This window comes from Phyllobates terribilis, unplaced genomic scaffold (assembly GCF_046119375.1).
Source record: "Phyllobates terribilis strain yellow unplaced genomic scaffold, ASM4611937v1 Scaffold_265__1_contigs__length_2625494, whole genome shotgun sequence".
NCBI lineage: Eukaryota > Metazoa > Chordata > Amphibia > Anura > Dendrobatidae > Phyllobates > Phyllobates terribilis.
Genome location: NW_027363025.1, coordinates 2495428 through 2510785, shown reverse-complemented (window position 1 = coordinate 2510785; position 15358 = coordinate 2495428).

Genomic DNA, 15358 nt, shown 5'->3' with positions numbered 1-15358 from the left:
TAAACAGCCGAGTCAATGAGTTGGAGGAAAGAGTGAGTTCTGTTGCGGACCAAATGCCTACTATACATAAATATCTCAGGAGAGGTCTTCAGAATATCAATGCCCTTCTCAAGAAGGTTGATGACCTAGAGAATAGGCATCGGCGAAATAACATACGTTTAGTCGAGGTTCATGAAAAAGCGGAGGGTCGTAATTCAGTTGATTTTTTTTAATCCTGGCTGACTACAATAAGCCCAAACAGGAGTCTAATGGGTATTTAAAATTAGTCAAGCAGGTAAGCATATAACATAAAGAAAAATATAAAGAGATACCCAAGACTCGTTGGAGATCTATTCAAAATATAATCTTTATTCGTGGCAACATATAATTCTAGATAAAGACATCATGTGAAAAGGTATAGGGAGAAGAGCAGCTAAAACAATAGGGGATACAGGGTGTATAAACCCAAAATAAAGCGACCGTGGCTGAAGCCCCAAATAGGTGTAAATATCACATAAATAAAGATTGCATATAGATGAAATATATCAGAAATAACTAGATTATTTATGCTGAAGTGAGGTCCATAAGTGATTGGATCAGAATAAGAACAACCACTGAAGGCACAATACCATGCTGACTCAGGGTAAGTATACAGGTCTAAAGTGTCTCAGTCTATCGAGGTAGAGGTGAGAGGCCAAGGGCTGATATATATGAACAGCCTAACATTAGTATAGTCATTAAACAGTATGCTGGCCAGTGCCAGCATACTTTTCTGGCTGACTACAATGTTCGGCAAAGACACTCTCTCTCAATTTTTTGCAATTGAAAGAGCTCACAGAGTTCCTACACGTCCTTTGCCACCGGGTGCTCCACCAAGACCTGTACTCATCAAATTACAAAATTTTAAAGAGAGAGACCTTATCCTACGAAAGGCCAGGGACCACTCTTCACTTACCCTTGATGGAAGGAAAATATCTATTTATCCTGACTTTTCAACAGAAGTTCAGAAGAAGAGGGTCAAGTTCTGGGATAGAAAAAGGAGGCTCTGTGAAAAGCAAATTTCCTATTCTATAATCTACCCTGCTCGGCTCAGGGTGGGGTTCATATGTTTGACTCCCTTCCAGATGCTTTATCATGAATGGATGCCAAAAAGAGATCTCTGCGAAATGGAGCTGGATGAGAGACTTCTCCTTGAGGCGGTTTTCTCCAAGCACTTTTCATATACCATTATGAAAAAATGCCTATCCCTGAATCTATTCCGTTATTCTATTATGAGCGGGAAATGTTGAGCTATGATAAGTTTTGTACCTGCCTTATTGTACATACAAAGTATTCTTATTTTGTGAGTGGAGCATCTGTGGAGAAAATCTCTTTTGACAGAAAACTTCATCCACTATACATTTACTTTCAATTATTTGGGTATTTTTCTTGTTTTTGGTTTCTCTTCATCCACTATAAGTTCATGCTGAAAACTTATAATTCTGCTCTCCATCCGGCTAAACAAGTCTACTTTACCACTCTCATCACATCTCTAGCCAACAATCCTAAACGACTCTTTGAAACCTTCCACTCCCTCCTGAGCTCTAAAGTACAGACCCCCGTCACCAACCTAAGCGCTGACGATCTGGCCACTTATTTCCTACAAAAAATCAATCATATCTGTCAAGACATTTTTACACAATCCCCTCAGAGTCTGGATTCCCTTCCCTCCCGCACCTCAAGTTCGCTTTCCATCTTCGAGCTGGTCACAGAAGAAGAAGTGACCAGACTCCTCACTTCTTCCCACCCTACAACCTGCAACAGTGACCCTATTCCCTCACAGCTCATTCAGTTCCTTTCCCCAGCTGTCACTGTGGAGGTTTCACCAATTTAAGATACACTAGGTAACTGCTCTCCTCCTAATTAAAGATGTCCGAGTGAATGCAAATCAACCAAATATGCTAATATGGTTGAAAAACTTCACTCAGAGACTAAACCACGCAAAATGACATACTTTATTATGTAGACATGGGGTTATATAGTATTCTACTTCTAGGTGGGATTAGTAAAATTCATTGCTCCTTCTGATAACTTGGCACACTGCAATTTGCTCATCCATGTATCTCCTGGCCTCAGTAACATCTTAGGAATTCTGATGGGAGGGGTGAAGTCATCTCTCAGCGCCATCTTTGCCAACTCGACATGAATCTCTCTGTTATCAGCCATGCACATACATACATCATTCCCAGGAAATCATTTAGTTGTTCATGTCTACAATAAGGCTGTGTGCCCACGATGCGTTTTTTAAGCGTTTCCGCAGCGGCAATTCCGCTGCAGAAACGCTTAAAAAACGCTTGGTAGAAGGCCTGCCATGTTCCCCAATGATAATCTGCATGTGCTGTGCACATGCTGCAGAAATTTCCGCTGCGTCTTATCATTGCGGAAAAAAACGCAGCACGATCAATTATTTTGCGGAAGCGCTGCGTTTTCGCCGTCATTGACTTGCATTGGAACGCATGGAATCCGCATCACTGGATCTGTACATGCGCATTCCATGCGTTTCAATGTGCGGATGGTACACGGGTCTGGAGAAGAGGAGACTCTCCTCCGGACCTAGGTACCATAGTACCTGTAAAAAAAGAATAAAATAAAAAATAAATATTATACTTACCTTCTGATGGCCCCCGGTGTGCTTGTCTTGGCTTGCCGGCAGATCGCGGTGGACTCAAGGACCTGCGCTGACGTCATTTAGTCATGTGACGGCAGGTCCTTCAGTGTACCGCGAGCTGCCGGCAAGCCGAGACGCATCGGATAAAGACACCGGGGGCCATCAGAAGGTAAGTATGACATTTATTTTTTAACATTCTTTCGGACGCACTATATAAATCCATGCCGTTTGCATGGATTTATATAGTGTGACCAAGTTGTCAAGCACTTTCCAAGTGATGTTAAAATCGCTTGGACAGCGCTTTTCAATGCGCATGCGGAAATGCATGTGAAGAACGCTTCACATCCGCTTGTCCCTGGCAGGAAAAACGCATATAAAATCCGCATGTACAATCCACATGTAAAATCCGCATGTACAATCCGCATACATTTTTTCTGCCAGGGAGATGCAGAAACGCTCAGGAAAAATCCGGAGCATTTCTGCATCGTGGGCACATAGCCTGAGAACAGAAACTGTTATATATCATTAACTATTAACATAATCAATGTGCATATACACATTTGCATACATACATACACATAGATTATTCCATCATCTCTATATTAATTCACACTGATTAGGTAATCTATTAAAATAAACTAATTGATTTTCTATAATATATATATTTTACCTTGACATCACTACCCACCTAACTAAAATATTTGACCTCTCTCTTTCTTCAGGTATCTTTCCCTCCTCACTTAAACATGCCATCATAACCCTTTTACTGAAAAAGCCATCCCTGGACCAGAACTGCACTGCTAACTACAGACCGGTCTCTAATCTTCTCTTCATCTCTAAACTCCAGGAACGCCTGGTCCATTCCCGCCTAATCCGCTATCTCTCAGATAACTCTCTTCTCGACCCTTTACAATCCAGTTTCTGCTCCTCACACTCTACTGAAACTGCCCTCACTTAAGTCTCTAATGATATACTAACAGCTAAATCTAATGGTCACTACTCCCTGCTGTTTCTCCTGGATCTCTCTGCCGCTTTTGACACTGTAGATCATCAGCTCCTCCTCACTATGCTCCGCTGTATAGGCCTCAAGGACACCGCTCCCTCCTGGTTCTTCTCCTACCTCTGACCGCTCCTTCACGGTATCTTTTGCCGGCTCATCTTCCTCTAATCTTCCTCTTACTATCGGGGTTCCACAAGGATCAGTCCTAGGTCCCCTCCTCTTCTCCTTGTATACTGCTCCTATTGGACAAACCATCAGCAGATTTGATTTCCAGTACCATCTCAATGCTGATGACACCCAACTATACACCTCTTCACCTGACATCACCCCCACTCTAATACAAAATACCAGTGATTGTCTGTCTGCTGTCTCTAACATCATGTCTTCCCTCTATCTGAAACTGAATCTCTCCAAAACTGAACTCCTTGTTTTTTCTCTCTCTACTAACCTACCTATACCTGACTTTTTAATTTTCTTGGGTTGCGCCACCATAACCCCCAAGCAGCAAGCTCGATGTCTTGGAGTCATATTTGACACACAACTTTCCTTTATCCCCATATACAATCATGTAATGCAGGTGCGGGAATGCAACGCACAGAGACACAAGGCGAGAACAGTCTGAGATGAAAATAAACAATTTTATGCAACAGGTATTCTGAACAAGGGATTAGTAACAAGGGTAATGAACAGTAATTCAATATATCAGCAAAAGGCAAAATCTCTCAAAATAAGACGCAGTCTCTCAAAGTAAGGTGAAGTCTCTTAAGTAAGGTGCAATCTCTTTAGTAAGGTGAAGTCTCTTAAGTAAGGTGAAGTCTCTTAAGTAAGACGAAGTCTCTTAAGTAGGGTGATGCCCCCAGTCATGGGAGACACCACGTAAGTTCTTTAACTGTACATTTGGCCCTAGCGGGGGTCACCGGTTATTCCCGCTAGGCCGTGAGTCTCTTCCGCATAAATTCAATTAGATCACGTTGTGCCGTGGGTGAACAGTGGAAGTGACGGCCCTGTTCACGTATGCAGCTCCTCCGCTTCCGCTGGCGTGACTTTCCTGGAGCAACCGTCTCTCAACTCCTCTCTGCTTCGCTGTTGGAGGCAGTCTCTCGAGCCTTGGATAGGGGGGTCCAGGCCTCGTCTGTCGGTGGGCGACGTCGGGTTCCGCGAACTCACTCAGCACCGCAATCAAGTTCCTAGTCTTCTCAGCAGGCACAGCACTCAGGTAACATCCGCGAGATATCCGGAGCTCTTTTACCGGTGCCCGGCTGTGGCACCTCACAGGCCTCTTGCTTAGGCCTGTCACGCGGGGTTTCTCAGGATGCAGGGAACATGTCTGCTCCTTTCTGCTGCTTGCCGCCAAAGACCCCTCAGGTTTGGCGCACTGGCCTCTTATTTTCCGGAACTCCTTCCTGGAAGTCACCTGATCAGGTCCAGCGTCTGAACTTGCCCTCCCTGCAACTTCCCTTGCATATCTTGGTTCCGCTTGACTGCGTCTGGCCAGTAGATGGCAGTCTCTTTCCATCCTTGAAACATCGTGTAGAAGTTCTTTTACAAGCTCTCTTGACTGGGCTACATTCCTCCCTCCTTTTTGCTCGCCAGTCCTCGGGCGAGTGGGCTTCTTGCAGAACTGATGCCTCCTTCCAGGCAGTGCAAGCTCAGACAGGAGTTGGGCACACTCCTGCGTTTTCTGTTGGATTTGAGAACAGATGAACTCTTCCTGAGCATACCGGTTAGGAGGGATTCCGGCATTAGCCCGCTCAGTTCTGCGCAGCTCTTCTTGCGGAGGTGACTCCGGGAGATCCGAGGAATCAACCACTGGGGATTGCAAATCATTTCCCGACTCATTTGGAATTCCACTCGGGGTTGGCATCAACGGTTCTGACGGGCCCAACTGCATTGTGGCCCATCCTTCTTCATCCCCTAAGGTTCCTGCATGTGGCACTTCAGCCAATATGTCTGGGGGCCGAACTCCGTTACAGACTTCTGCTTCAGAGGAGCAAGGTCGCAGCATATTACGGTGCAACACCCTGGGTGTCGCGGCATCATCCCCTTCGGGCCTAACCTCGTAGACTGGGTTGTCTGGGTGAACTTTCTTCATCACCTGATATGGTATCGCCTCCCAACGATGGTCCAGTTTACTTCCAAATCGTTTATCCCTCACCAGCACTCGGTCTCCTGGCTGAAGTGATCCACCTGTCGTCGAGGGCCGAACTGCATGCTCTACTTCCTGAAACTTCTGAGCAACCAGTCTTCTCACTGTATGGAGCCGACGCCAGTGTTCTCGAATCCAGGTACTTGGGCTACCGCCCGGGCCGGGATCTTCTGAGTCTAGCTCAAGTTCAATGATTTCTCGGCCACTTCTTCCAAACAGCAACATGTAAGGGGTGTAGCTTGTGGTCGCATGAACTCGATTATTATACACCCACACCAGCTCGGACACATATTCGGGCCACTTCATCTTTTTGTCCGCTTCCAGCGTTCGCAACATTTGCAACAGGGTTCGGTTAAAGCGCTCGCATGCGCCGTTCCCTTGTGGGTGGTAGGGCGTTGTTCGGGAACGGTCGATTCCATAGATGCGGTACAACTCATCCATCACTCGCCCTTGGAAGCAGGCCCCCTGGTCAGAATGTATTCTCTTCGGGCACCCATAAATCCGGATGAAATCTTGACAGATGGCCTTAGCTGCGGCATCTGCTGTCTGGTATTTAGTAGGCGTCACTACTGCGAACTTGGTGAAGTGATCAGTCATGACCAAACAGTGTCCATAACCATTGTATGAAGTTCCTATCATCAAGTAGTCAATCATCAAGACCTCCAAGGGGGCAGAAGTTCGGATGGTCTGAATGGGAGCTCTTTGTTCCGGGGGCTTATTCAACTCACTCGACATGCTCGGCAGACTCCCTCGACTTCTTGCTGCAGTTGAGGCCAATACACCAGCCGTTGCAACCACCAAAAGGTCTTTTCTACTCCGAAGTGAGCACCTCTTCTATGAGCTTCTTGGGCTAGCTGTGTTACTAGCGCTCCTGGAACTACCACCTGCCAGGTAACATCAAACTCTCGAGGCAGCTGGATTCTTCGGCATAGCAAGCCGTCCTTCAGGAGAAGCCTCTCCCACTGACCTAGGATTTGTAGGGTAGTTGGAAGAGAAGAGGCTCTGGTTTCCTGGTCGAGTCTTTGATTAAGGGCGACCCATTCCCTCAATTTTGCTAACTCCGGATCGGATTGCTGCACATGTATCCATTCTTCTCTTGAACGGCCCAGAATCTGAGTGGGCTTCGGCTCCTCTCTGGTCTCTTGGGCAGCGACGAACTGGCTGAAATCCGGAATCTCGTCGCCTTCGAGCTCCTCATCTCTGTCCTCCTTCGGCCCCGCCTGAGTGACCCGGGACAGGGCATCGGCATGGGTGTTCAGGGCCTTGGACCGATAGGCAATCTTATACTGGTATTTGGACATCCTTGCGACCCACCGCTGTCCTAACGCGCCCAGTTTGGCGTTCTCCAAGTGGGCCAAAGGGTTGTTATCTGTCCGCACTTGCACTTCTGACCCTGACAAGTACTCAGCAAATTTCTCGGTCATGGCACACACCAGTGCTAGTAGCTCCAGCTTAAAAGAACTGTAGTTCTCTGGATTCTTCTCCGTATCTCGGAGTGACCTGTTGGCATACGCGATCACTCGCTCTTTTCCTCCTTGTACTTGAGCCAGCACTGCTCCCAGTCCATGCAAGCTTCCATTGGTGTACAACATGAAAGGCTGCGAAAAGTCGGCGTAGGCCAAGATTGGGGCATCTGTTAGCGCCATTTTCAATGCTCGGAATGCCTCTTCTTGTCGTGGGCCCAACTGGATGGGCTGTCGCTTGGCTCCCCCAGCTGTTCCTCTCAGCAATTCAATGAGCGGGATCGCAATCTTAGCGAAGTCTGCAGTAGTATCCAGCAAGCCCCAGGAACGCCCTCAGTTCCCTTAGGTTGGCGGGCGTGGGCCACTTCTGCACTGCAGCTACTTTCTCTGCAGTGGGGTGTACTCCTGCACTGGACACAGTGTGCCCCAGATACTCAATTTCTCATTTGAAGAGACAACACTTTCGAGGCTTAATTTTCAGGCCGTGTCTCTGAAGCCGTTCTAACACTTGTTCCAATCGGCGGAGATGATCCTCAAACGTAGCGGAATAGATAATTATATCGTCCAGATATATTAAAGTGGCTTCAAAGTTGAGGTCCCCCAAGCATCTCTCCATCAGCCATTGGAAGGTCCCTGGTGCATTTGTTAGTCCGAACGGCATCCGATTGAACTCAAACAGGCCCATAGGGAGAACAAAAGCGGTCTTCGGGTGATCCTTCTCAGCCACTGGGACCTGCCAATAGCCACTGGCCAGGTCGAGGGAAGAGAAGAATTTGGCGCTCCCTAGTGCAGATAGAGACTCTTCAATTCGGGGGAGTGGATAGGAGTCCCGGACTGTACAGACATTTAGCTTTCGATAGTCCACGCTAAATCTCAGGGTACCATCCTTCTTTCGGACCAGCATGATCGGAGCCGCCCAGGAGCTCTGACTTTCACGGATCACACCGTTCCGCAACATGTGGGCCAACAGCTCTTTCACCTCCTGGTACATTTGAGGCTGTCTCTGCCGATATCTCTCTCGGATGGGAGCAGTATTTCCGGTGGGTATTTCGTGCTGAATGTCCCGAGTGCACCCGAAATCATCTTCATGCTGTGCAAACACTCCCTGATATCGCTGTAGAAGTTGTTCGATCTGCCTTACTTGTCCAGCAGAAAACTCAGTCAGATTAGCCTCCATTTCTTCCAGAAGGTGGCGTCCAGCCAACGGTTCTCTTCCATTCTCCTGGCTGTTGAGGGACACCTCCAGGGTCCATGGTTTTCCTTCCACAGGTGCCAGCCCTATAGCGCCCGCTCTAGTAAGGGCCTCTGGCATTATGTACACTCGGGCCACCTCTTGTCGGGGCAACAACTGTAAACTGGTGCCACCTAAATTGATGCAGCGCACGGGTACTAGGCAGTGCCGCACGGTGGCCAGGGTTCAAGCAATCAGGAGTCCAGAGGGCGCTTCTTCTCCTTCCATCGGTTCAGTTTGAATGTCCACGCCCTGTAAGGACACATGTGCCAGCACCGGCAACGTGAGTACAGTCTGTCCCACCGGCAGTGTCATTGTGGCTTCGGGTGGTAACGATACCTTGCCAAGGTACTGAGAGGTAGCGGGCAATTTTTGAATCTGGCTAACCCGTACGAGGTGTTGGAACACTCTCTTGCTAGCTGGGTCTCGAGTGGCGCGTGTCCAGTTGTTTTTGCTACAGCCCTCAGCCAGGAACTGTCCGACTTCTTTCAGCACATTCATGCCCAGGGTAACAATGGGCCCATCGCCTCCGAGCCCTGTAGTTAGTACGATCCCTTTTCTACCGAGGGCCTTTCCACATGCCCGCATGGACATCTATACTACTCCCGCTACTGGGATAGGTAGTTGATTGGCCGCCACCAATTTGACAGTGGGTTCCCGGCAGGAATGAGTGACTTCAGGAAAGTGACTTTGGAAATACGTCTCAGGCATAGTGGTCACTTGAGACCCGGTGTCCATCAAACAGCGGATCCGCTGCCCATTGAATTCAGCCCAGATGATGGGCCTCTCGGAGACAATGTCTTCAGAGCTCCCTCTTCTACTCTCTGAAGCACGAGACCCCACGGTATGCTCCACAACCGTGGGGCATTTTAGTTTAACGGCTGTCCCCTCCTCCTCCTTTCTCAGTTGGGACAGTCTTTGGAGATATGCCCCCTACCTTCGCAAGTCCAGCACTCCGGTCCTCTTTCTGCCGATAGGTCGGGTACATGCCGTGCTGGGGCCGGGTAGGAACTTCTCTCTCGTTCTGGTCTCCGTCCGCGTTGAGCAGTTCGGTCCGTCAGCAAGGGGGCAGTAGGGGGCTTTCTAATAGCATTCAGCTCACCCCGAATGTCTCGAATTTCCTGACGTATTTCCCGTACCCAATCAGGCTCTTGGTTGGTGAATCCAGGAGCAATTGCCTCTTGACTTCTAACTGTGGCTTTGAGAACAGGAACTTCTCTCTCCAGCACTCTAGCTTCAGCCCCTACCTCCAGGAAGCCCATATGAGGGCTCAATCGCAGCCGCTCCTTCAGGATCTGCCTCAGGGAAGGGTCTTTCAAGCCGGCAATCAGTTGGTCACGCAACACCTCATCCAATGATCCCAGTCCTCGGTTCCCATCTCGAGCTTTCTTAGTGATATGGGCCGTCACTTCCTGCAACGCATTAACATACTGATTTACTGTCTCATTTTCCCCTTGGACCCGCTGGAACAACCGTAAGCGCAAGTGTCCCAAATCTGTAGTGTCACCGTGCATGTCCTCTAAAATTTTTATCACTTTATCCACGGTGTCCGGTCCCCATGTGGGCGGTACATCACAGTCTGTCGGGCCTCTTCATCAAGGGTTAGGAGGGCCAACTCCGCCTGGGCTAGGGGATCAAGGGGGATCAAGGGGGTACATCCGTAGCATACTTCTCAGTCTTTCTACCCAGTCCCACAGTGACATGCCATCCCCTGAAAACTTGGGAAGATGGCTGAGCATAGCCCCCAGGGGTATATGGGTCCGACCGGACCCAGCCACAGACTGATACCCCATCTCTGCGTCTGAATGTTGCATCCTGCCGACTACGTCAAATGTAATGCAGGTGCGGGAATGCAATGCACAGAGACACAAGGCGAGAACAGTCTGAGATGAAAATGAACAATTTTATGCAACAGGTATTCTGAACAAGGGATTAGTAACAAGGGTAATGAACAGTAATTCAATATATCAGCAAAAGGCAAAATCTCTCAAAATAAGACGCAGTCTCTCAAAGTAAGGTGAAGCCTCTCAAAGTAAGGTGAAGTCTCTTAAGTAAGGTGCAGTCTCTTTAGTAGGGTGAAGTCTCTTAAGTAAGGTGAAGTCTCTTAAGTAAGGCGAAGTCTCTTAAGTAGGGTGATGCCCTCATTCACGGGAGACACCACGTAAGTTCTTTAACTGTACATTTGGCCCTAGCGGGGGTCATCGGTTATTCACTCTATGCCGTGAGTCTCTTCCGCATAAATTCAATTAGATCACGTTGTGCTCCTTTAGTCCCAACCGTTCCCCTCCCAACCTGATTATGTAAACCCAATTGTCCCCGGTACTGTGGGTGAACAGTGGAAGTGACGGCCCTGTTCACATATGCAGCTCCTCCGCTTCCGCTGGCGTGACTTTCCTGGGGCAACCGTCTCTCAACTCCTCTCTGCTTGGCTGTTGGAGGCAGTCTCTCGAGCCTTGGATAGGGGGGTCCAGGCCTCGTCTGTGCTAATGTTAGGGTTGGGGTCAGGGTTGGGCTAGTATAGGGTTAGGGTTGGGGGTAAGGGTTGGTTTTTTTTTATAAAAAAAAAGATGACGATATGGCAACTAGTGTTGAACACAAGTGCTCGCTACTTGAGTTTGCATCGGGTACTCGGGTATGCATTGAGTATCGCGGGTGCTCGAGTCTCCGCCCCATATGCTTCGCGGCCAAAATAACCTCGCGGGGATTGCCTGCCATGCTCGAGCGATCCCCGCATGTTTTTTTGGGGGTGTCTAATAACCGTGAAACATGCGGGAGGGGACTCGAGCATTTCACTTGAGCACCTGTGATACATGGTGCATACCTGAGTACCCGATGCAAACTCAAGTAGCGAGCACTTGCGCTCAAGACTAATGACAACTTATTCAATATGATGACCTAATGTCATCAAATTTTTTTTCGTACCTCTGGGTTCAAAATGTTCACTATACCCCTTGATAAAATCCTTGAGGGGTGTAGTTTCCAAAATGGGGTTACTTGTGGGGGGTTTCAACTATTTAGGCACATCAGGGGCTCTTCAAACGCGACATGGCGTCCGCTATCGATTCCAGCCAATTTTGCGTTCAAAAAGTCACACAGTGCTCCTTCCCTTCTGAACTCTGCCGTGCGCCCAAACATTGTATTTTCCCGACATATGGGGTATTGGCGTAATCAGGAGAAATTGTACAAAAGTTTTTGGGGTCCATTTTCTCCTCTTACCCTTGTGAAAATAAAAAAATAGGGGGTAAAAACATCATTGTTGTGGAAAAAGTTTGATTTTTTTATATTCACGGCTCCATGTTATAAACTTCTGTAAAGGACTTGGGGGTTCAAGGTGCTCACCACACATCTAGATAAGTTCCCTGAGGGGTCTAGTTTCCAAAATGGTGTCACTTGTGGGGGGTTTCTACTGTTTAGGCACATCAGGGGCACATCCGCTAATTATTCAAGCAAATTTTACAATCAAAAAGTCAAGTGGTGCTCCTTCCCTTCCGAACCCTGCCGCGCGCCCAAGCAGTGGTTTGCCCCCACATATGGGGTATCTGCTAACTCATGAGAAATTGCACAACAAACTGCATAGTGCAATTTCTTCTGTTACCCTTATGAAAATGCAAAAGTAGGGGCTGAAAAACATTTTTTGTGGGAAAAATGTGAAAATTTTATTTTTACGGCTCAATGTTATAAACTTCTGTGAAGCACCTTGGGGTTCAAGGTGCTCACCACACATCTAGGTAAGTTCCCTGAGGGGTATAGTTTCCAAAATGGGGTCACATGTGGGGGGTTTCCACTGTTTAGGCACATCAGGGGCTCCCCAAATGCAATATGGCGTCCGCTAATTATTCAAGCAAATTTTACATTTAAAAAGTCAAATGGCACTCCTTCCCTTCCGTACCCTGCCGTGCACTCAAACAGTGGTTTTCCCCCACATATGGGGTATCTGCTTACTCAAGAGAAATTGATCAACAAATTTTGGGGTCTATTTTTTCCTGTTACCCCTGTGAAAATAAAAAAAATTGGGTCTAAAGTAACATTTTTGTGAAAAAAGTTACGCAAGTGATATCGAAGAAATTTTACCACAATCATGAAGTACAATATGTAACGAAAAAACAGTCTCAGAGTCAGGGAGATCCGTTGAAGCTTTCCAGAGTAATTACTTCATAAAATAACAGTGGTCAGAATTGTAAAAATTGGCCTGGTCATTAATGTGCAAACCACCTTGGGTTGTAAAGGGGTTAATGACTCATCCTGGTTCTCATCTTGTAGTAATGCCTCATCTAATGCCTCATCCTGGTCCTCATCTTGTAGTAATGTCTCATCCTGGTCCTCATCTTTTAGTAATGACCCATCCTGGTCCTCATCTTAGCAAAAAAGAAGCAAGACAAAAATATATCTCATACCCTACCATAATTATATATAAATGTAAAGCAAAATTGCATAATAAATATAGGGTACTTAGTGAACTATTTTTGATCAAAAAAAGTATACAAGCCGTCCCACCAGCGGCAAGGTGACCCTAAATTGGGACGGTACCTATACTGCCTATATTAAAAACCTTACTGTATATCAAAGTTGAAGTAATGCATATAAAAGGGTAGACAAATAGGACCGGGTCCCAACTCCAGACCACCTAGGCCCGTGGTAAGCTACATATATACCAATCAGCTCAACAAAGGGCATGCCACACCCTTATGAGATATATTTTTGTCTTGCTTCTTTTTTGCTAGTGTGAACATGCCTCTGTTTCTTGTATGTCTGCCATCTTAGACCTCAGTTCACATTGTCTGGTTTTTTGACTTGTTTGCATTCTGTGCAATTTAAGGGTGTGGCATGCCCTTTGTTGAGCTGATTGGTATATATGTAGCTTACCACGGGCCTAGGTGGTCTGGAGTTGGGACCCGGTCCTATTTGTCTACCCTTTTATATGCATTACTTCAACTTTGATATACAGTAAGGTTTTTAATATAGGCAGTATAGGTACCGTCCCAATTTAGGGTCACCTTGCCGCTGGTGGGACGGCTTGTATACTTTTTTTGATCAAAAATAGTTCACTAAGTACCCTATATTTATTATGCAATTTTGCTTTACATTTATATATAATTATGGTAGGGTATGAGATATATTTTTGTCTTGCTTCTTTTTTGCTAGTGTGAACATGCCTCTGTTTCTTGTATGTCTGCCATCTTAGACCTCAGTTCACATTGTCTGGTTTTTTGACTTGTTTGCATTCTGTGCAATTTAAGGGTGTGGCATGCCCTTTGTTGAGCTGATTGGTATATATGTAGCTTACCACGGGCCTAGGTGGTCTGGAGTTGGGACCCGGTCCTATTTGTCTACCCTTTTATATGCATTACTTTAACTTTGATATACAGTAAGGTTTTTAATATAGGCAGTATAGGTACCGTCCCAATTTAGGGTCACCTTGCCGCTGGTGGGACGGCTTGTATACTTTTTTTGATCAAAAATAGTTCACTAAGTACCCTATATTTATTATGCAATTTTGCTTTACATTTATATATAATTATGGTAGGGTATGAGATATATTTTTGTCTTGCTTCTTTTTTGCTAGTGTGAACATGCCTCTGTTTCTTGTATGTCTGCCATCTTAGACCTCAGTTCACATTGTCTGGTTTTTTGACTTGTTTGCATTCTGTGCAATTTAAAGGTGTGGCATGCCCTTTGTTGAGCTGATTGGTATATATGTAGCTTACCACGGGCCTAGGTGGTCTGGAGTTGGGACCCGGTCCTATTTGTCTACCCTTTTATATGCATTACTTCAACTTTGATATACAGTAAGGTTTTTAATATAGGCAGTATAGGTACCGTCCCAATTTAGGGTCACCTTGCCGCTGGTGGGACGGCTTGTATACTTTTTTTGATCAAAAATAGTTCACTAAGTACCCTATATTTATTATGCAATTTTGCTTTACATTTATATATAATTATGGTAGGGTATGAGATATATTTTTGTCTTGCTTCTTTTTTGCTAGTGTGAACATGCCTCTGTTTCTTGTATGTCTGCCATCTTAGACCTCAGTTCACATTGTCTGTTTTTTTGACTTGTTTGCATTCTGTGCAATTTAAGGGTGTGGCATGCCCTTTGTTGAGCTGATTGGTATATATGTAGCTTACCACGGGCCTAGGTGGTCTGGAGTTGGGACCCGGTCCTATTTGTCTACCCTTTTATATGCATTACTTCAACTTTGATATACAGTAAGGTTTTTAATATAGGCAGTATAGGTACCGTCCCAATTTAGGGTCACCTTGCCGCTGGTGGGACGGCTTGTATACTTTTTTTGATCAAAAATAGTTCACTAAGTACCCTATATTTATTATGCAATTTTGCTTTACATTTATATATAATTATGGTAGGGTATGAGATATATTTTTGTCTTGCTTCTTTTTTGCTAGTGTGAACATGCCTCTGTTTCTTGTATGTCTGCCATCTTAGACCTCAGTTCACATTGTCTGGTTTTCTGGTCCTCATCTTGTAGTAATGCCCCATCCTGGTCCTCAACTTGTAGTAATGCACCATCCTGGTCCTCATCTTGTAGCAATGCCCCATACAGGTCCCCATCTTGTCGTAATGTCCCCCATCCAGGTCCCCATCTTGTCGTAATGTCCCCCATCTAGGTCCCCATCTTGTTATAATGTCCCCATCTTGTAGGAATGTCCCCCATCCAGGTCCTCACATTGTAGAAATGTTCCTATCCAGGTCCCCACATTGTAGGAATGTTCCAATCCAGTTCCCCATATTGTAGATCTGTCCCCATCCAGGTCCCCACATTGTAGGAATGTCCCTATCCAGGTCCCCACATTGTAGATATGTCCCCATCCAGGTCCCCATATTGCAGGAATGTCCCCATTCAGGTCTCACATTGTAGGAATGTCCCTATCC